This window comes from Capsicum annuum, unplaced genomic scaffold (assembly GCF_002878395.1).
Source record: "Capsicum annuum cultivar UCD-10X-F1 unplaced genomic scaffold, UCD10Xv1.1 ctg5471, whole genome shotgun sequence".
Lineage (NCBI taxonomy): Eukaryota > Viridiplantae > Streptophyta > Magnoliopsida > Solanales > Solanaceae > Capsicum > Capsicum annuum.
Window position 1 is genome coordinate 44,518 of NW_025862939.1, and position 22,584 is coordinate 67,101.

Genomic DNA, 22,584 nt, shown 5'->3' on the forward strand with positions numbered 1-22,584 from the left:
CCACAGGGGTTCGGCCAACCTTCTCCTCCTCGTTTATATATGCAATTAACTCTAGTTTTAGAAGATGAACATACAAGAAGGGAAGTCAGGACACAAAGAGTCAATAAGATAAAATGTTCTAGCCGGGTTTCCTATGATGTTAATAAGATGGTTTCTACATATGCACCCTCTTTGACAATCCAGTTCTTGTAGTCCCAGCTTATGATCTTGAGATCCAAAGAATGGACACCTAATATGATAAACCACCAGAGGTTCCTTCTATCCAGAGAGCATCACCAAACTGTGATCATGAAGGACAATTATAGAACAACAATGATAAAAAAGTTGATCTGGCACATATAATGATCACAAGATATGAACGAGATTCCACAACTTCAGATGATATCTTGCAGATCCCAAATGAGGAATCCCATAACGATAAATAGGTCTCTCTAAAGCAGTGTCTTATCAAGAATAATGACAAGGATACTGACTTAATTAACCTCAATCATTTTGACCTGAGTGTTGTTGTTCCAAAGGATGATGAGCTTATGCCCAAAGTTCAAATCCTTACCAAGGCTCCCATCCTTCAGGGAAGCATAAGAAAAATTTATCTGGCAACCTCATGTCAGATGAATTTTCCCAATATGTCCACTCTAATGATAGGCATGATGATCAAGCTCTCAAGATCGAAGGGCCTCCCCAACTATCGAGATATTAGACAAGGCACAATACATACATGCAGTTCAAATGGGCTAAAAAAAGAAACCACTAGATGAAGAATTCACTATCAACAAAGATCCCACATCCTTTAAGAAGACAGATCTAGGCAAGCACAAATGCTTTATCTTCCATGACAAAGGACACATTGCAAAAGGATGTCCAAAATCCAGAAAGGCGAAGAGGGAAGCACAAGCCTCTGTGAAAACCATGGATTGTCATAAAGATCTTGATGATCCTTGTCTAGCTGTAGAAGAAGCTCCCATGTCTGCTTTCAATCTAGAGAAAGAAATATCTGAGGACATATTCATCAATGGCCAACCACTATGTTTCATTAGAAGAAAGTCATCTGGTACTAGTGATGACTTCTGTGCTAGTAAATTTATCAAGAACAATGAAGATGCTTTGTAGCTAGCAATCTAATTGCTTGGGGAGGATTGTCCATCTATGTTAGATAAATACTCAACCAAACCAGTGGTCTCTAAATCAATATCCAATAAACACTAGCTAATAAGTGATACAGTCCTAGAAAGGAGGCAAGAACCAACAACAGATGTGGAGAAAACCATTGCTTCAACATCATACCTACCTCAGGACTTCAAAACTTTCATGATGATGAAAAATCTAGCTAAAAGAGGACAATGCATGATACTATCAGACTGCATATCCATATTTTCCAAAATCCTCACATACTGGTGGAATACACTTGGGATTGTGGATAAAACCAATTATCGCACATTCTAGGACTTTGCTGCTGACACTAGAATCCTGCTGCAAGACTCCTGTAGAGAAGCGAGCTACACCTGCCAGGCAATCTTCCAGGCCCTAAATAGTCTATGCAAGAAGAGATCTATACTGAAGTAGATTTTGAGAACTACCCAGTTCTTGATCCTCATTACAACAGGAACTATCTTGTTATAGAGTCAGATTATCCCTGTTCAAGCCATCAGGTGGGATCTCAGTAAAAGCTGTTGTTTAGGAGATTCAAACTACCTAGGCCTTCAGACGACGAGACCAAGGTATTAAAGCAGCCTAGGTATTTTGGACAAAGGAGCCCAGCAAAAAATAAGAAGAAAAATCATAGCTGCTTCATCTACTAAAATCTTGGTTACTCTACAAAAGACTTTCCTTAACTCAAAAATTCAAAAGACACTGTCCACCTCTTTGAAGAAATATCTGACCATGCTGGAATCTATCACAATAAAGAGGACGACCTTAGATTGGTATTTTTGCCAAAAGAAGAACCAATAGAGGACAACATCTTCCCCATAGATAGAGATTCAAGAGATATCTATACTGATGATCTCTACCTGATATCCAACACCGAAGAAGACAACCAAAAATTGACCAGGCAATCTCTCACATTTAACACATCAGGGATATTATCTTCTAAAATAGAATATTGCTCTCTTGATATACTTAACAAATATATGGATTATTTAGATCCATCTATTCTCCATGAAAGCCAGACTTTCAACAAGCTTCAAGTATTCAAAAGGGGCACCAGATCCATACTGAAGCCGTTCAGAGAACATCTAGAATATCTCTTCTATGTATTTATTATACTAGCCGATGACTTCCATCAAGAACTCATATGGCTATTCTACTATATTTTCCATCAATCTTATATCATCATGGAGTTCAAGTATTACGCTTTTTGGCATTATAATCGAATCCAACAAGATTAAAAAGATTCATGATGTGGTTTAAGCCACCATTATACTGGATTCGATGCTTCAAAGATTTCTACAATGCAATGGCCTTTGTGTTGTATCATTTGGTAGGATTCATAGATGATGGAGTCCAACCTAAGTTGGAAATATCACTACTCTTGAAATTTCCTAATTCAATTCTATCTCTTAAAGATGAATGTTGTGAAGAACAATGCTTCACTCTCTAGCAAACCAAATGCATTCTAAAGAAGAGGGACTACACTGATGCTGAAGTTTGATGAACAACCATAGAATATCAGCCACCATATGAGTTCAAAAATAATGAATCCACAAGAATACTGATGAAGGCTCCTATGAAGAATGCAAATATTATCAAAGAGAAAGAGTTCCTTCACCAGATCGATGAAGAGAAGCTTGGAAGGCAAAGAACGCCTCAGGCAAAAAGACAGAGTAGATTAGTGGATAGAATAAGGATACGCGAGCTCATCCCCACTGGCAATATCCAACACTACCTGAAAGATGGCATCAGATGACATGTGAAAGGAGTTACCCTCTCCAGTGGGTTACCCTTCCCAGTGGATTACCCTCTCCAGTGGGTTACCTTTCCTAGAAGGTTACCCTCTTCTCCAAGAAAACCCTGTCAGATAGGTTACCCTCGCCAGGGGGTTACTCTTTCCAGTGGATTACCCTCATCTCCAAAGAAAACCTTCTCAATAGGTTACCCTTTCAGATAGGTTTTAAAGATATCGACTCAGGTACTTTGAAGAAAAGGAGCTTATCCACCCATTTGCAAGATGCCTGTAAAGCTGTTGATGCATCTGCTTGCAAGCTGTTGACTCACCTGCTTGCACATGTTGTTAAAATTTATCTCAGAAGAATTGGAAGAAACCTAGAGTGAGGACATTATTGATAGTATTCCATATATGATTCAACCCCCTCCACCAGTCCAACCTAGGCTGCAGATTAAGGCCGTACCAATTCTAATTGTTAATTAGTAGGGATATCTAGGATGTGGGTGAACTTTTGGAACCCATATCATTTTAAAAAAGAGATATAGGTAATTAGGACATAGTGGACAATATTAGATATAGTTTTTTCTCTTTTTACAATCTTAGAAATAAGGGTAAGTGGAGAGTTAGTTGTTGATGTGTGAGCAGATGCTAACATATTTAAGGCTTTTAATTGAGAATAATTGCATAGTCTTAAGCAACTTTTGTCATTTTTGACTGTTTTCTCTTTGATATTGTAATAAAAGTTAAGATGCAAAGAACTAGCAATAATGGAGTTGATTTTTGAGAAAGTAGAGAGGGAAGTATAGCTGATGAATTATCTGATAAGTCATCAGCCTTGTGATAAGCTTTCAGAGCTGCTGTCAGCCTTAGATAGATAATGAGATTTAGATAGAAGAAGTGACAACAACCTGTGATAGGCCATCAGAGTTGTGATAAGCCATCAGGCTCGTCATCAGGCTTAGGCAGTGCTTGAAAACTTAAAGTGAAGAAGCGACGACAATTCTAATAAGTCATCACATGTCTGATAAGCCGACAAGCTTCATCGTTAGCCAAAGACAAAACTTGTTCAAATGTGAAGAGGAGCTGAACATAAGGGGTGGAACATCTAGAACTTATTCCAAGGGACTTTACATTTCTTTTTGGCTCTCTTAACTTAGAATTCAATTTTTTAAACTCTTTGATTTGCATGTGGGAGTTTTCTCTTGAACTTAGAAGAGAATCAACTTCAGACATCATTTTTGTAAGTTTAATTACTTTGAATGATTATTATAATTGTTGCTATCTCTTCCTTTCTCATGTGGAACAAAAACCCACAACTAAGTTTATGGGATCAATGATTATTCGCCCATGGATTTAATAGTTGGTTAGGGTTTTAGTAATTATAGGGACATATTGATAATTCCCTTGTTATGATTGTTATATATTGTTGTAAATAATAAATCCCACCTTATGTTGATTTGCTCAAACTGAGAAATAAACTAAAGGTAGCAAATTATCAACAAGGATTTGGGAAGTTTAAGCTCTCATCTAATGATTAATGTTGTAACAAGATTGATCAACTTGAGATAAAATCAGTATGAATAAAATGATTTCCTAAGTTTGAGAGAATTAGGGAGTTCAACATCTAGGCAGGTTGAGAAACACTTAGATAGACTGTCGAAACCAATAATTTGGTGTTTCCCACAAGTCATGAGAACCCAATACTACAGTTATTATTTAATGGGAATTAATAATCATAGTGATCACAACCCTAGTTCCTCTCTATCACTGATTTGAAATATTGAAATTTTAGTTTTGACCTCTAAACAAGTTAAAACTTTAACATTAGTTTGATCATCAAAAACCCTCATTTTATCTTTTCGTATCATTTTTTTGAATTCAACTTATTGCTATAGTTTCAAATTAGTTTAATCGCCACTCACATTATTCTTTGTGGATTAGACCCTGACTCCAAAGTTGGGTAAATATATTAACGATGACCGCCTTGCGCTAAATTGATGTGTAAGTTGAGCGCTGTAAAAAATGGCACCGTTGCTGGGGAATAATTTGGCGTATTGAGTTGGTTTGAAATTTTAACCTACTTGCTTAAATTCAAACTTGTAAATATTTGTTTTTAGTTTTATTTTATTTCTTGTGTTAGGTAGATTTTTATTTTAGTTTACTTATTACTATGGCATCGTGGAATGAACATGAACTTGGTGGTTGGAAATATTATCTTGATGATCCATGTCCATATTGTGATGGACCTCACTTTTGGCAAGATTATAGATATGCTCCTCGGAGAAAGATGTGTGCACCATCTCTATCCTACTGGGAGTATGATTATTCTTTATGTGGTGGTCAAGATGGACATTGGAGTGATTGCCCAAATACCCCCTCCACCTATTGTGCTAACCCAAATTCTAGTTCTTCTTATGAGTTTTATAGGTCTTATGGTCAAGAAAAGGAAGAACGAAGCACCAGGAAGAGTGGCATTGAAGCTATGTTTCAATGAATGTTAGATCTCTAGAAAGAAACATGATATCGTATGTGATATATGTCAAGACATGAAGCCAATCATTCATGAGGAGTTGTATATATAGGTCAATCATTCAAAGCATTCTTCTATATTAAGTTTATATGATATCTTGTCTGTAGAATCATTTATAATAATGAAAGAGTGTAAAGATAAGGAGAAAGATTCCTATATTAATGTTGAGCTTGATGTTGAGCAACCCTCAGTGATTTCCCAACCAACCAAACCAACCATAAGAGATAATGCCAAGATTAAGGACATGGTGCTAGAGGAAAAAGAAGAAACAAAGAAAATCTCTAATAAAGACTCTAGCCCAATTCAAAGTGAAGATGTCGAGTAGGTGAATAAAAGTGAGTGTGTAGTAGATAGCATAAATTTTGAAGTAGGATTGATTGGGCCTCATTCAAAGAACTTTTCTACATTATGTTTAGATGATATCTTGTCTGTGGAATCATTTAGAATAGTAGAAGAGTGTGAAGATGAGGAACAAGAATCCTATATTCTTGATTTTACATTAGACAAGCAACATAAAAATGCACCTCACTTTAAGGTCGAGTGGTTTACCACACTCAATCCAATACTCGACTTCTTTATTTTTGTACCACCCCTCTATGAGTAAGGCAAGAAGATGGACTCTAAGTTGGGGGTGAAATTCATATCCTCAAGGTAGAGGAAAAAGATGAGTTGGGTCATGCTGCGATACTAAATTAGGCGCAGCTTGGGAGACAACCCAAGGTATTTTGTTGTTTGTATTCGTATTATGTGATTGACATCATATTTTTGCACCCATGGTGCCACATGTATGTTTCTAACTATCTTGTTTTGGTTTGACGCATTGGGGACATTGCATGATTTTAAGTTGAGGGCGGGGCTACTTGTGGGTGTTGACGTCCTCTTGGGGTTTTTTTTGCCGTGTCTCTATTCCCTAAAGTCTTGTTCCTAGTAGAGCCGACATGTTTAGGCTTATTGTGATTTATTGTAAAATATTATATTTGACTAGGAGAAATACAAGTACCTTAGGTAGTTTAACATATTTTTGTTGATTTTTGAACACCTCTCCAACGGTCTATTTTATAACTTGTGATATGCATTTATGTGTGACCACTGTACATCTTGTTATGGCATTAGAACTAGTGACATGATAATCATTGCTAAACAATTGCATGAATCGAATGGGTAGTAGCTTGTGATGTACCTTTGTGCCATATGTGTGTGAGATACCACCTAGTTCCAGTTGTGTGTGAAATCTAGTACTTGCTCGGTTGGTCTTTCCTTGGTTGTAGGATAGCGTTTAGGAAAGAATCATAGGCTGTTGTTGATATTAATTCACTTTTAGCCTAAATGACCTTCCATGTGTGAATAATATCCCTTGATCCCGATTTTGAGCCTGAATGCCTATTCTTTTTATGTTACCTATCACCTTCCCATTTGTATCATAATGAATCTATTTTAGCCCTGGTCCTGCTTGGACATTGTGTACTTTGACTTAGGTAAATATCCTAAGTTAAGGGTGGCTATCATAGGGGTGCATAATGTAAAGTGAGTATGAAAAAGGGTAATAAAAAAATATGCAAGACTGGGTGTGGTAGAAAAAGAATGAGAAAAGAAAAGTTATGAAAAAAAAATGAATGTATAAAAACTGCACCCAGCTTGAATGTGCTTTAATCAAGAAAGGGAGAAATAAGGAAAAGGTTGATAAGTGAGACCCCAGAAATAGTGTAGTGCCAAGGAGGCTTAGTTACTTTAAATATCTTTGTTTATCATACCAAGCCCATGCCTACATTACAAGTTGAAGAAAAGTCCTATAGTGATCCTAACTTAACTGTCTGAAAGCTTCGGTAATGAAAATAAAGGAAATCTTATGGTATTTAGCATACATTAACTGGAACTTCTTTCTAAGAGTGAGTGTCTCTTGACCGTCCCCGCATTGACACTCTTGAGTTCACATATGAGTGAGGAAGGACCTTTTTGTTGTAAGGGCACACTAGTTATGTTTCTAGTTGCTAACTTGTTTGGATAGTGTAATCTTGGTACATGCATGGTTGTTGTTGCTGAATTGATGCCATATCTTGATTTCTGTGTGTCTCATTGTTGTCCTTCAATAATATGCACAATTGTTTTTTAAATTAATTGACCTCGTAGATGGTGAAGATATTTTAAGATAATATGGATGGCTGACTGCCGAATGTACTTTGTATTCTTTTGGTTGTGTTTTAGTTGCTTGAGGACAAGAAATTCTTTTAAGTTGAGGATGTTGATGTGTGAGCAGATGCTAACACATTTGAGGCTTTTAACTGAGAATAATTGCAAAGTTGTAAGTAACTTTTGTCATTTTTGATTGTTTTCTCTTTGATGTTGCAGTAAAAGTCAAGACGCAAGAGAACCAGCAATAATGGAAGTAAAAGAGTTGATTTCTGAGCAAGTAGAGAGGGAAGTATAACTGACGAATTGTCTGATAAGTTGTCAGCCTTGTGATAAGCTATTAGAGTTGCCATTAGCCTTAGACAGAGAATGAGATTCATCTGGAATAAGTGACGACAACCTATGATAGGCCATCAGAGTTGTGACAAGCCGTCAATCTTATCGTCAGGCTTAGGTAGTGCTTGAGAACTTGAAGTGAAGAAGCAACGACAATTCTAATAAGTCGTCACATGTCTGATAAGCCATCAGGCTTCCTCATCAGCTGAAGAAAGAACTTGTTCAAATGTGAAGAGGAGATGACGACATTCTTAATAAGGCATCAGACTCCTGATAAGTTGTCACACACGTCATTGTCTATCTGAGAAAATACTGTAATCTGTGATTTTGTTTCCATAATTAGGATGAAGTATTTAAATCATATGCTAGGTTTTTCGAATCATAAGGGTTGGATATCTGGAACTTATTCCAAGGGAGTTTACTTTTCTTTTTGGCTCTCTTAACTTAGAATTCAATTTTTTCAACTCTTTGATTTGGTTGAGGGAATTTTATCTTCAACTTAGAAGAGAATCAACTTCAGACTTCATCTTTTGTAAGTTTAATTACTTTGAATGATGATTATAATTGTTGCTATCTCTTTCTTTCTCATGTAGAACTAAAACCCACAACTAGGATTGTGGGATATATGATTATTCTCCCATGGATTTAATAGTTGGTTAGGGTTTGAGTGATTGTGGGGATTCTTGATAATTACTTTATTATGATTGTTATTTATTGGTTGCAAAAAATCAATCCCGCTTTATGTTGATTTGATCGAACTGAGAAATAAACTAAAGGTTGCAAATTATCAACAAGGATTTGGGAAGGTTAAGCTCCCATCTAATGATTAATGTTGTAACAAGATTGATCAACTTGAGATAAAATCAGTATGAACAGAATGATTTCCTAAGTTCGAGAGAATTAGGGAGTTCAACATCTAGGTAGGTTGAGAAAATACTTAGATGGACTGTCAAAAACGATAATTTGGTGTTTCCCACAAGTCATGAGAACCCAATACTACATTTATTATTTAATGGGGATTAATAATCATAGTGATCACAACCCTAGTAACTCTCTATCACTGATTTGAACTATTGAAATTTTAGTATTGAGCTCTGAAGCAAGTTAAAACTTTAACATTGTTTAATCATCACAAATCCCCATTTTATCTTTTTTTATCATTTATTTGAATTCAACTTATTGCTATAGTTTCAAATTAGTTTAATCGCCACTCACATTGTTACTCATGGATTTGACCCTGACTCTAAAGTTGGGTAAATATATTGACGACGATCCGCTTACACTAAATTGACGTGTAAGTTGAGCGTTATTAGTTGTATCTTGGGAATTTTGGAGTAGTGTTCTTGAGCTTTCAATTGTGTATGTAACATGCTTAGTTTAGTAACTTGCATTCTGTTTAGTCATTGTACTCCTAGCTTAGGTGTCTTTCTTGTAGTAGAAGTGTAGAGTTACCTCAGCTTATGATTCTTAGTGTAAAGAGTTGTTCGAGGAAGAATACCAACAATATAGTTTGTTTTGTTTTTATTTGGCCTCCCACATGTTAGGAGGGCCCGGTGTGAATAAAAATAAGGCTTATCTAGTCATAACAGATAAAGCTTATCCCTTCCAAAAGTATAAGACTTATCCAGTCATAAAGGATAATGCCTATCCCTTAGCTTACCTGTTAGGATAAGATTGTATTTTTTCATGCTTATCCATAGTGTAGGCTTAGCTTGTAATCTTCCCTTTCCTATAAAAGAAAGCCTAGGCCTTTAGGTTAGAGGCATCATTTTCTCTACCTAAAAACCTCTTGTACAATTTTCTCTCTTTCGTGAAAATGTTTATTGGCTAAACTCTCTTGCTCTTGCTTTCTCTTTTCCAATGTGATGGGTACTTTGATCCTTTAGGTCAGAGTAGGGAGTAGGGAAATACTATGGTGAAGTGTTTGTTGCGACGATAACAATGGCACCCCAAAGTTACATTCCATGTTTATGAAATAATGTTGGCTTTGTCCACACAACGTTTATGCCTAAATATCCTTTCCATGTATATGAAACGAAATTGGCTTACTCCATGCCATTGCTTTCCAAATTGATTCCATATCTGGAAAAGAACATGCAGATCTGAGGTCTGCCTTATTACACCTTTTGTTCCGCAGCCATTAGAGGGCAACAAGCCAAAGAGAGCTGCCACAAGACCCGTGTTTAGACATTTACAAAACAGTCTTGTACTAAGGAGACAAGGGATTTCATGTGTTCTAGGACTGAAAAAGTCAATCCATCCTATTTTTGGGTTGCGAAGGCTTTATTTCCAAGGAAAACCGTCCTTGATGTGTAACTTGCAGTTTTAAAGTCAAGCCATCCCATCTTTGGGTTGATTAGGTTTTGTAGCTAAAAAGCAAACCGTCTATACGGATGCATAGCTTAGTTGTAGGAAAGTTGTGGTGTATCAATTAAATTCTTTGATTTTATATGGCATACCGCCTATATGGTTGTGAATTGTCTTCCATATTGAAAAGGTTAGGCTTTATGTCTGTGGTGTTAGCGGAAGCTTTGATTTTGTATGGCATGCCACCTACATGGTCGTGAAACTGCTTTTCATGTCTTAAAGTTTGGGGTCTGTTCCTAGCCGCCTGGCTACTCTCACTGGCAGTTGTCCAGGCCCTTATGCCTCCCCATCTACAGAAGTAAAAGAGTCAGTCCACAAAATACAAAAAATATTTTCCATATTATTGAGTCTTGTCCATAGAACCTTAGAACAAATATATTGAGTCTTTATAGTCCAGAAAATACAAAAATATGTCTTCCTTTGAGTCTTCTTCTTTTAGTAGATCTAGCTCCTGTACATCTCTAGCTCCGTTAAATATGTCTCCTACCAAAATTCTATCATCTAAATATGACTACCTTTATGAAGTAGATGTGCTACCACCAGAACAGAAGATATCCCCACCATATCTACCTCTCCTAAACCCTTACTTTGCCTTTGCAAAGAAAACAGGTAACCCATGGCTACAGATCCATTCTTTGGTGTAGAAAAAATTAAAAGGAGTTAAATATTATGTTGCTGCCTCAAAAATAGACAAGCATCTTATTTTTACAACTCAGGAGGAATAATTCATCACTCTACAAATGTCGAGAGATTTTCTAAGATAGTGGATAAACGAAGGCTTCGTCCATATCCACTTTGGTATTGTTAGGGTTGTGTTGTCATATCACCGAAGAAAAGGCCAACCCGTAGTGGTGTATCTTTCCCTCCTTGATACCAGATACAATGGATACCTACATGCCAACTTAGGAACTTTGGAAATCACACTGAATGCCGAGACAGTCTTTGTCACTCTATTCCCCAACTTTAATATGTCCCTCTCCAATCCTTATCTGACGGAGGCACTGAAGATCCAGGTCCATATTCTTGAAGATCCATTGGTCAGAGACACCACCCAAGCAAATCTCCACTACTAGGTGGCTTGGCGAGTTCAGAATCATGCTATGGATCTATCCCTTCCAAGTGGCGATGATGCTTTGCTCTTGTACATAGATGGCACTATGGAACCACTCAGTGTATTTAGATCCCAAGGCAGACCCTAATATATGAAAGTGTGAAAGTACTCCCAAACTCATGGGTCACAAACTATGAGAAGTTGAGAGACCATCCTCAACCTCTTCGGTCTACGGAGCCAACCTTTACCAGAAGGAGTGACAATACCGTCTGTCACGATCAATTTCAACCACTCACGCCTAAAAAAGAATCCAAAACCCAACTTCTCAATTTATATATACCAACCTTTTGATGACCTTTCACTGTTAGATGACCAAAAGTTGATAGATAACCCTAAGTTCATGCGCTGGTTCTTAGATAGTTGTATGGAAGAGCATGATTAGATACGCTACTTCAATTATGATGGCCGATATATCATGTGTTGTAAATGTCCTTTCTCCGAACACTGTCCGTGGAAGTCGAATTGCAGAAGCCACTTATGCCAAGGAGCTACCTCACCCTCTCCACCACCAGTTAAAACTACCAAAACCAAAGAAAAAGATCCTACAACCAAACTGCTCATGATGTCTCAATCTGGCACTAATTACTCAAATGATTTCCCTCCAAACAAACCCTTTGAAAAGGATAACATGAGCCATGCTCCAAGAATACCAGCCAAAACTGTTATCCTGCCACGCAGAGAGAAGATACCTCTCAATGACATCAAAGCAACACTCAACTGGTAATATGAAAATACCATGTGCCAAAGCAAGATGCTTTCCAGCATCAACCAAGATGTGAAAAATATTGATCAAGCTCAGAATAAGCTGGCAAGTAAAGTTGAAGGAATGAACAAGAGAGCAGAACAAGCATCCACTCAGTATGACGAACTTATCCACCAGTTAAAACTCAAGCTCCAATCTATGAAGTATGATATATGTCTGCCAAGCACTTTGATGTCTTATTTCTTTAACCAACAGCAAAAGCAAATGACATCTCTAAAAGAATAAACCCGACAGCTGACACATAGTGGGTTTCATCCCTAGAGAACCCATAGCGCACTACTAAAGCCAACCTTGTTCGTAGTGTTGCTATATATATACTTTTCACAAAAATGAGCCACATTTTTCCCACTCGTACTTCACTCTATTATATGACAATATCCCTAGATTCTCAAGAGGAAAATGAGTTTGACATCGCTAAGAATGTATGGGATAGAAAAGATGCCATCACTGCCAAGAGAAAAGCCAAAGAAACTCAGAAGCAGTCCAAGAGGAAGATGGAATCTGACACAAATAAAGGGACCATGATGATCTCAAACAACGTCATCACCTTCCCAGATGTCAATCTAATAATCCACAAGTCAAAAGTGCCATATGAAGATAACGAATGGAATACCTTGCTGAAAGATGGCCTTCTCAATCACAAGTGGTTGTCGTCCCATCATGATCTAGATGCTGATCCAGAGCAGCTCATCTCAAATCTGTATGTCTTGAACATCGACGATGATTCCATTCCAGATTCGTAAGCCACAACAATCCTTGATTCAGTTGAAGAATTTCTGAAGTGCAATAAGCAGATCCAGGATGTTAATCCCATTAGTCCTGCATTAAGTGAAGGAGGTTCCTCTAATGCAGAGGCATACTCCAGTACCGATGATAACTTTCTAGTAGATGGATACGTAGAAGATAACGAAGACTCTATTGATTCATGAGAATATGTTGAGGACCCTCCTAAATCCTCAATTAAATCTCCAGAAGAAGACTATTCACTAATATTAATGAACCATTTTAAGGAATCAGAGGTCTATGAGGTTGTGAAGACTAAGACGGGATGACGAACGATCCAATCTAAGAAAAAAGGTCAGATCTAGGTACACCGGCAAGAAAAACTGTGGGAACCAGATTTCACACCTTTACTCTCGACGACGTTAAGATTTTAGCCTAGTCTTAGTAGATCCAGGACTTATACACTGAGATGGCAATAAAAAATCTGGCGGATCTAGAGAAATACATGATACTATTAGAGTTGACGTCTAGATTCTCTAGCATACTCAGATACTAGTGAAAAGCTCTAGGATTTTTGACAAGAACACCTATTTGACGTCCCAGGACTTTGACTTCAATATTAGGATCCTGTATGAGGTATTCTGTGGAGACGTAGGCCAGAGACAAAAGAAACTTTGATGATAGCTCTTTGAGATAAAGTTCCTATTGTTTAACAAAAATGTCATCGATATCCACTTCCAGAAGATGAAGAAAATCTACTTTGAGTTGGGCATGGATCCCAGCCTAAAGCAAGCCTTCATATTATCACTGCAAACGATGATAGAAAACCACACAATGATAATCATGGAGGAGAAGTTCAAGTCCATAACAATCTTACAGATAGGCTTCATCCGGCAGGAGATTTTCCAAGCTCTGGATAGCATATGTATCAAGAGAACTATACTAAAGCAGATTGTCAAGAACAATCCAACCCTCGACTGAGCCTGCAGCAAAGATGACCTCATCACCAAGTGTGATTATTTCTTCTATCACTGTAAGACTTGATTAAAGAGGTAGCTGCTGTTCAAGAGGTTCAAACTACCAAGGCCTCTCGACAATAGGAGCAGGGTTACCCGGTGAACCAGGTATTTCAGGCAAAGGTAACCAACCATATATAAGAAGAAGAATGAAATTTGCTTTATCTGTAGAAATCCTAGATACTTTTTTGAGGAGATAGCTGATCATACGGGTATCTATCCCATCACAGAGAAAGACCTTGAATTGGTCTTCTCATTGGAAGAAGAACTGATGGAGGAAACCCTCTTCCCTATTAATGTATATGAATATTTGGGTGACATTTATGCTAATGACCTCTACTTGATATCCAGCAATGGAGAAGAAAACTAGCACCAGGCTAAGCGAATCATCATGCTCAATATGGCAGGATTACTATCTTTCGGGCTAACAGATTACTCTCCAGATCTGTTCAACCAATATGTGAATCCCTTTGATCCATCCATCCTCCGAGAAAGAACAAACTTTCATGAGCTTCAAGTGTTTAGAAAGTATGGTGGATCTATCCTTAAGCTATTCGGAGTGCACCCAGAATATCCCTTCTGCTATATATTATTAACGCTGGCCAACAACTTCCCACAAAAACTCCTACGGAAATTTTGGTATTTGTTCTACCAACACTACATTCTTATAGAGTTTAAGTGTGATGCCTTCAGGCATTTCGATCGAATCCAACCTGCTCTAAAGAAATTCATATTGTGGTTCAAGCCACAAGAATACTATATTCAATGCTTCAAGGATCCCTATAATACAGTGTTCTTCATGTTGCAGCACCCTGTAGGAATCTCAAGCTATGACGTCCAAGCTTAGCCTAAACTTTCACTCCTATAGAAATTTCTTGTGTTCGTACTCTCTCTGGAATATGAATACTATAAATCTCAACGCTTTATTTTCCAGTAGAAAAGATGGATTCTAAAGGAAATTTGGCCAAAGGAATAGGGAAAATTGAACTATTCAGACGATAGTCATCCCTACTAGGATAGAGTTTGATGAGCAACAAAAGAATATCAGCCACTGTATGAGATCATGAAGGATGAAGTCACCAACTTAATCAAATACATACAATTGAAAGTTCCCCAATATAAGTGTGAAGATTTATCATTCAGAAGGATTTACTTCACCAGGTCAATAAAGAGAAGCGTGCAAGGCCAAGAACGCCTCAGGAAGAAGCACAGAGTAGATTGCTGGATGGAAGAAGGATATGCGAACTCATCGCCATAGTCACCATCCAACACTGCCTGAAAGATGATGTTACATGACATGTGCAAGAAGTTACCCTCTCTAGCGAGTTACTCTTCCCAGTGGTTCACCCTCTCCAGTGGGTTACCCTTCTCAGTAGGGTATCCACCTCTCCAAGGAAACCCTTCTCAGTGGTTACCCTTTTAGATATGTTTTTAAAGATGCTGACTTAGCTACTTTGAAGATAAAGAGCTTATCCACCTCCTTACAAGATGCTTGTGAAGTTGTTGATGCACCCGCTTGTAATTTGCTAACTCAGTTGCTTGCACATGCTATCACATGCCAACAAAATTATTTTTTTTATTTTTATTTGGACCCCCGTATGTTGGTAGGGCCCGGTGTGAATAAAGATAAGGCTTATCTAGTCATAACAGTTAAAGCTTATCCCTTTCAAAAGGATAAGACTTATCCAGTCATAACGGATAATGCCTATCCCTTAGCTTAGTTGTTAGGATAGGATTGTATTATTTTATTTCATGTTTATCCGTAGTATAGGCTTATCTTGTAAGCTTCCTTCTCCTACATAAGGAAGCCTAGGTCTTTAGGTTAGAGGCATCATTTTCTCTACTTAAAAATCTTTTATATAGTCTTCTCTCTTTGAATAAAAATGTTTTTTAGCTAAACTCTCTTGCTCTTACTTTCTCTCTTCCAAATAGATGGGTACTTTTATCCATAAGGTCAGAGTTGGGGGGGGGGTAGGGAAATACTATGGTGAAGTGTTTGTTGTGATGGCAACAATGGCACCTCGAAGTTACTTTCCATGTTAATGAAATAATGTTGGCTTCGTTCACGTGGCGTAGATGCCTAAGCATTCTTTCTATGTATATGAGAAAAATTGGCTTAGTCCATGCCATAGATTTTTGAATTAATTTCATATCTGAGAAAGACCGTATAGATCTAAGGTATGCCTTAGTATACCTTTGGTTCCATGACCATTTAAGGGTAACAAAATAGGGAAAGCCGCCTTAAGACCTAATTTTAGGCATATACAGAATAGTCTTATACTATGGATAAAAAGGGATTTCCTATAGTCTAAGACCGAAAAAGTCAATCTATCCTATTTTTGGGTTGCGAAGGCTTTATTGCCAAGTCAAACCATTCTTGATGTGTAGCTTGCAGTTTTAAATTCAAGCCATCCCATCTTTGGGTTGAGAAGACTTTGCAGCTAAAAAGCAAACCGTCTATACAGATACATAGCTCAGTCATAGAAAAGTTGTGGTATGTCAATATATGCTTTGATTTTTTATGGCATAGCACCTATATTGTGGTAAATTATCTATCATATTAGAAAGGTTAGGCTCTGTGTCTGTGGTGTTAACGGAGGCATTGATTTCATATGGCGTGCCGCTGTGCCATCTACATGGTCGTGAAACCGCCTTTCGTGTTTGAAAGTTTGGGGTCTATTCCCTAGTTGATAAAGCTTATCTAGTCATAATAAAAAATCTTTATCCCTTCTAAAAGGATAAGACTTATCTAGTCATAATGAATAATTCCTATACCTTAACTTAGTTGCTAGGATAGGATTGTATTTATTTCATGTTTATCCTTAGTGTAGGCTTATCTTGTAATTTTCCTTCTCCTATTAAAGTAATCATAGGCCTTTAGGTTAGAGGCATCATTTTCTATACCTAAAACCCTCTTGTATAGTATTCTCTCTTTCAATGAAAATGTTTGTTGGCTAAACTCTCTTACTCTTGATTTCTCTCTTCCAAAGGGATGGGTACTTTGATCCTTTAGGTTGGATTAGGGGGTAGGGAAATATTATGGCGAAGTGCTTGTTGCGATGGAAACAATGGCACCTCGAAGTTACTTTCTATGTTTATGAGATGTTGTTGGCTTTTTTTATATGACATAGACGCCTAAGTATTCTTTCCATAAATATGAAATGAAAATGGCTTTGTCCATGCCATAAATTTTCAAATTAATTCAATATCTGAGAAAGAACACATAGATTTGAGGTTTGCTTTAGTACACCTTTTGTTCCATGGCTGTTAGAAGGCAACAGGCTAAGGTGAGTCACCGTAAGACCCATTTTTAGGCATATACAAAATAGTATTGTACTAAGGAGACAAGGGATTTTATGTGTTCAAAGAATGGAAAAGTCAAGCCATCCCATTTTTGGGCTGCGAGGGCTTTGTTTCCAAGGCAAACCATCCTTGATATGTAGCTTGTAGTTTTAAAGTCAAGCCATTCCATATTTAGGTTAATAAGGTTTTGTAGGTAAAAACCAAACCATCTATAAGATGTGTAGCTCAGTCATAGAAAAGTTGTGGTGTGTCAATTAAAAGCTTTGATTTCATATGGCATGTTGCCTATATGGGTGTGAATCGCCTGTCATATTGGAAAGGTTAGGCTCTGTGTCTATTGTTTAACAAAAGCTTTGATTTTGTATGGTGTTCCATCTACATGGTCGTGAAACCACCTTTCTTGTTGAAAAGTTTGGGGTCTGTTACCTAGCTGCCTAACTGCTCTCACCGATAGTCATTTGTGCCCCTCTACCTCCCCATCTATTTGGTATCAGAGCTAGGTTTCGATACTGGGACTTATGGATATTCAAAATAGCCTTTCATACGAAGAACTCCCAGTAGAGATTGTTGATCATCAGATCCGTAGACTAAGGAACAAAGAAGTTCCTTTGGTCAAAGTTCTATGGAAAAATCTATCCATTGAGGGTGCTACTTGGGAAGCAGAAGCAACCATGCGTATCCAGTATCCTTACCTCTTCTCCACAAAATTAGATTCAGCCTAAGGTAATAGTCTTCCTTAATTCAGTTCTTTTCCACTCTCAGTTTCCTCCATGTGATTATCTTCATATCAAGTTATGCATTCACAGATTAGTTCAGTCACTTAGTATGATTTAGATTCAATCATATAGTTTTGTTTAAGTTGTGCATACCAGCATGTAGTCTCAGTTCCTCAGTATCATCAGTTTAAATTGTCTCATTCAAGGACAAATGTTCCTTAGGGGGAGATATTATGATACCCCATACTTTTCTTAGTCTCGTTTAGCTCCTACTATGTCAAGGGTCAACTTTAAAAATGTATAACTCTTGATACATTTATAATTTTCCCGTTCTAGACCCACCAAATGGTAGACAATTGAATTAGTTTTCCAACAATACCAATTTCTCTTAAATCCGATACCCGGTTGGGAAGTTATGGCACTTTTAGTGAGAGACAGTAGGCCAACGCGATAGCGTTGTGTCACGGTGAAGTGTAGATTTGTAATTGTCCATTTTTCAATGAAGCACCATAATTACAACACATTGCTGTGAAACCTAAAATCCCACTGGTCACTTTCCAGAATCTTACTGCGATTTGCCAGTATCACACTAGAATTCTCCATGGAACAGACACCGCATCGTGGTGGAGTGCAAAATGGTACTCGTCCTTTTCCAGTGTGCAACACGATTAACCCTCATCGTGCCAGAGCCAAAATGGCACTCATCCCTTTTTCCATTAAGCCACCACCATGGCGTCGTGTCATACCGCAATGCAAAATTGGGATTTCCAGTTCCGAACTTAAAATTTTAAAGGGTAATTTAGTCTTTTCCCAGCCCCCAAATCATAAAAAAATAAGGAATTAAACCTATTCTAAGAATTATACACTCACTTTCATCAAAATTTCTCTCCAAGAAACCCTAGAACCTCAAGAAATCCAAATTCCACCATTCTTTTTCCAAGATAACCCAAAATTCAAGATTCCCGATCCGAGATCTTCAAGAAACAATCTTCAAGAGCACAAATAGGAACTCAAAGTTCATGCTTCTTCATCCATTCATTAATTAAGGTATGTGTGATTTTCAACAAGGATAATTCTTTCATACTTGTGTGCAAAATTAGTTTTTGAAGTTAATTTCACATGAATTTAAAAGAGTTTCAAATTAGGGTTCATACCCAAATATTGTTATTTGAAGATTATGATATTACAAGTGATTTAGATCCTGAATTGCATGTCTACTTTCATATTTTTATGCGTATGACATTAATTTCTAGATATAGAATTGAATTATCAATATTTTCATTACCAAGCATGAACTTCATGATGATTTGACTTGAATTTGATGCATGGATTATTAAGCCCTACTTGAATATTGATATTTTAAGAATGACAATATTTTAAGTATCTCATAATTAGTTTATATCCAGATTTTGAACAAGATTTGATCTTTTTGATCCTCAGCTTAAATATGGAATCCACTTTACAGATTCATTTCAGTTTATAGTGAACAGATGCATGATTGGTTTTCATTGTAAACCCTTATACTAGTTTTAAAAGTGGATTTCCTACAGAATGAGCATACAAATTAAAGGGAGTAGTAGTTAGCACTGATTTGGGTATGTTTACATGCCCAAGAACTATGAGCCAACATAGGTTCAGATTATCAAATTATTCTCATTTCTATATGGATGACAGTTACAGATGTGATCACTTAGCTTAGGTTAAACTATGGATAACAGTTACAGATGTGATCACTTAGCTTAGGTTATACTCCTTGGCAAAAGTATGACATCTTTCCCTAATATGAGGTTTTCTCATAAGGTAACTAGATGTTGTACACTATGATAGCTCACATAGTGTATGTCGGTTAGAAGAACCTCTCGACAGAAAAGAGTAATCCTAACAGAAAAGAATAACAAAAAAGCTTTTTGAAACTAAGTGTAAAGACTCATAATTTTATTCAGATACTGTTTTACATAAGACATTTGCTATTAGATTTCATATTTCAGTTTACAGATACAGAGGTGAGTCCTTTTACACTTAGCATGTATGATTTGAAAACAGATTTCAAGTACTGATTTAAAACTAAGTGTGGTGGCTCACAACATTCATATAGTATGTTTTATCATTCATGATTTATGCTTACATTTTTCAATTACTCAATCCTAAGTAAGCCATTATTACTTAGCATACATTGTTTATGAGAAAAATGTATATAGTTCCTCACTGTTTTACTTATTCATTCACGCTCATTTGCTCAGTACATTTCAGAAGTATTGATCCACATATATGTCTATATGCTACATTATTTAATAATGTAGGTTTAGGTGCTCAGTTTCAATAGTGTGAGTGATTTCGAGCATCTCCATCTATACCCCGATAGTTGGTGAGTCCTCATAGTTCGGTGACCCATTTATTTAGGTTTTCTAGCTTATTACAGTAGTTGATTCAGTATTTTCAGTCAGTTTGAGTTAGCTGGGGGCTTGTCCCAATGTCTCTCTAGATGTTAGTAGTAGAGGCTTACCAAACTGCTAGACATAATTCAGATTTCTAGTATTGATTTTCCAAACTTTTGAGTCTAATAATTTCGGATATTATATTCAGATAATTTTATCTTAGATAAGAACAAACTTCCATATTGATTTTATATTTATATTTCCCTATTATGAGTTTTAGATTTAGTAGAATGCTTACAGGGTTAGCTTGGGGCAACTCATAGTATTAGCACCGTGTGACGTCTCAGGACCCATTTTTGGGGCGTTACAAATTCTTTCCTAACCAACTATCCTTCAACCTAGGCAAGACTAACCAAGAAAGTTTTGAATTTGACATACAAAGGGAACTGGGTAGTATCTCACTCACAAATAGCAAAATGTCAATATCACCAACTACTACCTATCTAGTTTATAAAATTGTTTAAATGATTACCATGTCCCTAATCCTAATGCCATAACAAGATCCACATAGTTCACACATAAATACATCAGCACAGTTCTAAAACAAAATTTTTTGGAGGGGTATCAAAAATTAGTCAAAATATGACCAGTGTCCTAAATACTCAAAGTCTCCCAATTACGCAAAAACAACACAATACGAAGAACAACACAATATGACACAAAATTATCCTAGACATGTCAATTTTACAATCATACCATGACCAACAGGAAAAAAAGCATGGCAATAAAAACCTGCGGCGGCATGCTATGCCCACCCCAAACTAAAAACTGTGCATTATCCTCATGTGCTAAAACAAAGTAAAATAGAGGGAAGTGAGAACATACCTAGGATGAAATAGGCACTCAAATTAGAAGAATCCCTAAATAGGGTCATCTCATTTAGCGGAGACGGTGGTGATGGCGTTGCTTTACTAGTGGAAGTATTTGCTGCAATAGATGCACACCTTCGCTCATCAATGAATATAGTCTCTAATAAATCATGCCTGGCCCTTTGAATGGCCTGACCATATTTCATATCAGGATCCTGCAAGTAGTCTATGTGACCACTCTTGGTACCAACTACAAGGACCTCTTCATCCCCCTATGCAAAGAAATCAAAGTATCTCAGTGCGCACAGAGGTGATATTTGGACCACCTGGGGTATAACTAAAGAAATGGAAGAAACACAGCTCCCTCCTAGAGAGTGTATCTCTACTCATAGAATATCAAACTTCTCCCTCATCTGGGCTAGATCTGGTGTAGCTATCTCTATATATCAGGCCGTAGCCTGTCTCTTAAACTCATCCAGCTATGTTTGAAAATCAGCACATAGCCCAAATAGTACAATACTCAATGTGTCCTCCCACCGGTCCTCTACCTTATCAAATCTAGTCCCAACCCTTGATATTATTTGCTCATAGAGGGTAGTCATCTCAATCTCAATGAACCTCACTCTGGCATCAGTTTCCCTCTGGCTATCTACTGAGCTTTACAAAAACTTAACAGATATCGTAATCATACCTAATGTAGGTGATATAGTAGATGGGTGAGTCGGCTTTCAAATACACCCACCGGCTCTGAGGTCAATGTTGGGGCTGAAGAAGAAATAGCCTGAGTGCCCTTTCCCTGTGTACTCGAATCAGGAGCCTCTTATTGCTACCCTATATCTAGGTCAATACCAACACCCACATAATCATGATGTGACTTAGTAAGCTCTGTAGAAATTGTCAGGCCCTTAGACTAGGCCTATCGTATTGCTGCCTACTGTCTCGATCTCTTTGAAGTGCCTGGATGTGACAAACCCTTTATGTTCCTTGTCTGGGTAGTCACTAATGCAGTTACTCTCTAGTTTACACCTGGTATCTCAGGCATACTGTCCGTATCATATATCCTTTGAATAATGTAAGAAAATAGCAAATTGGCCAATTCCCTAAAGGCTTTGTCATGTAATTCATACCAGAAAATAGCAGAAAAATTAACCTCATAATCGACCATTAGACAAGGAACAAATGTTGCTCCCTCCCACGTTAATATTTTATCCAAAGAAGTGGGTACCACTCGATATCTAATCAGCAACCATCAAAATTTGGCCTCTATTGTCAATAGGCCCTTCTGATAATAACTTGCCTCTTGATGCATAGGATCGTATCACCTAGCGGTGAAATATAACTATTTATCCACCTAGAATATTGACCCTCTCACATTGGTCTCAGCCTTCCTTAAGATATGACAATCACGTATGATTCTCAGTCTATGGTCACACTCATCTATAGATGCAGGAGTAATGTAATCTA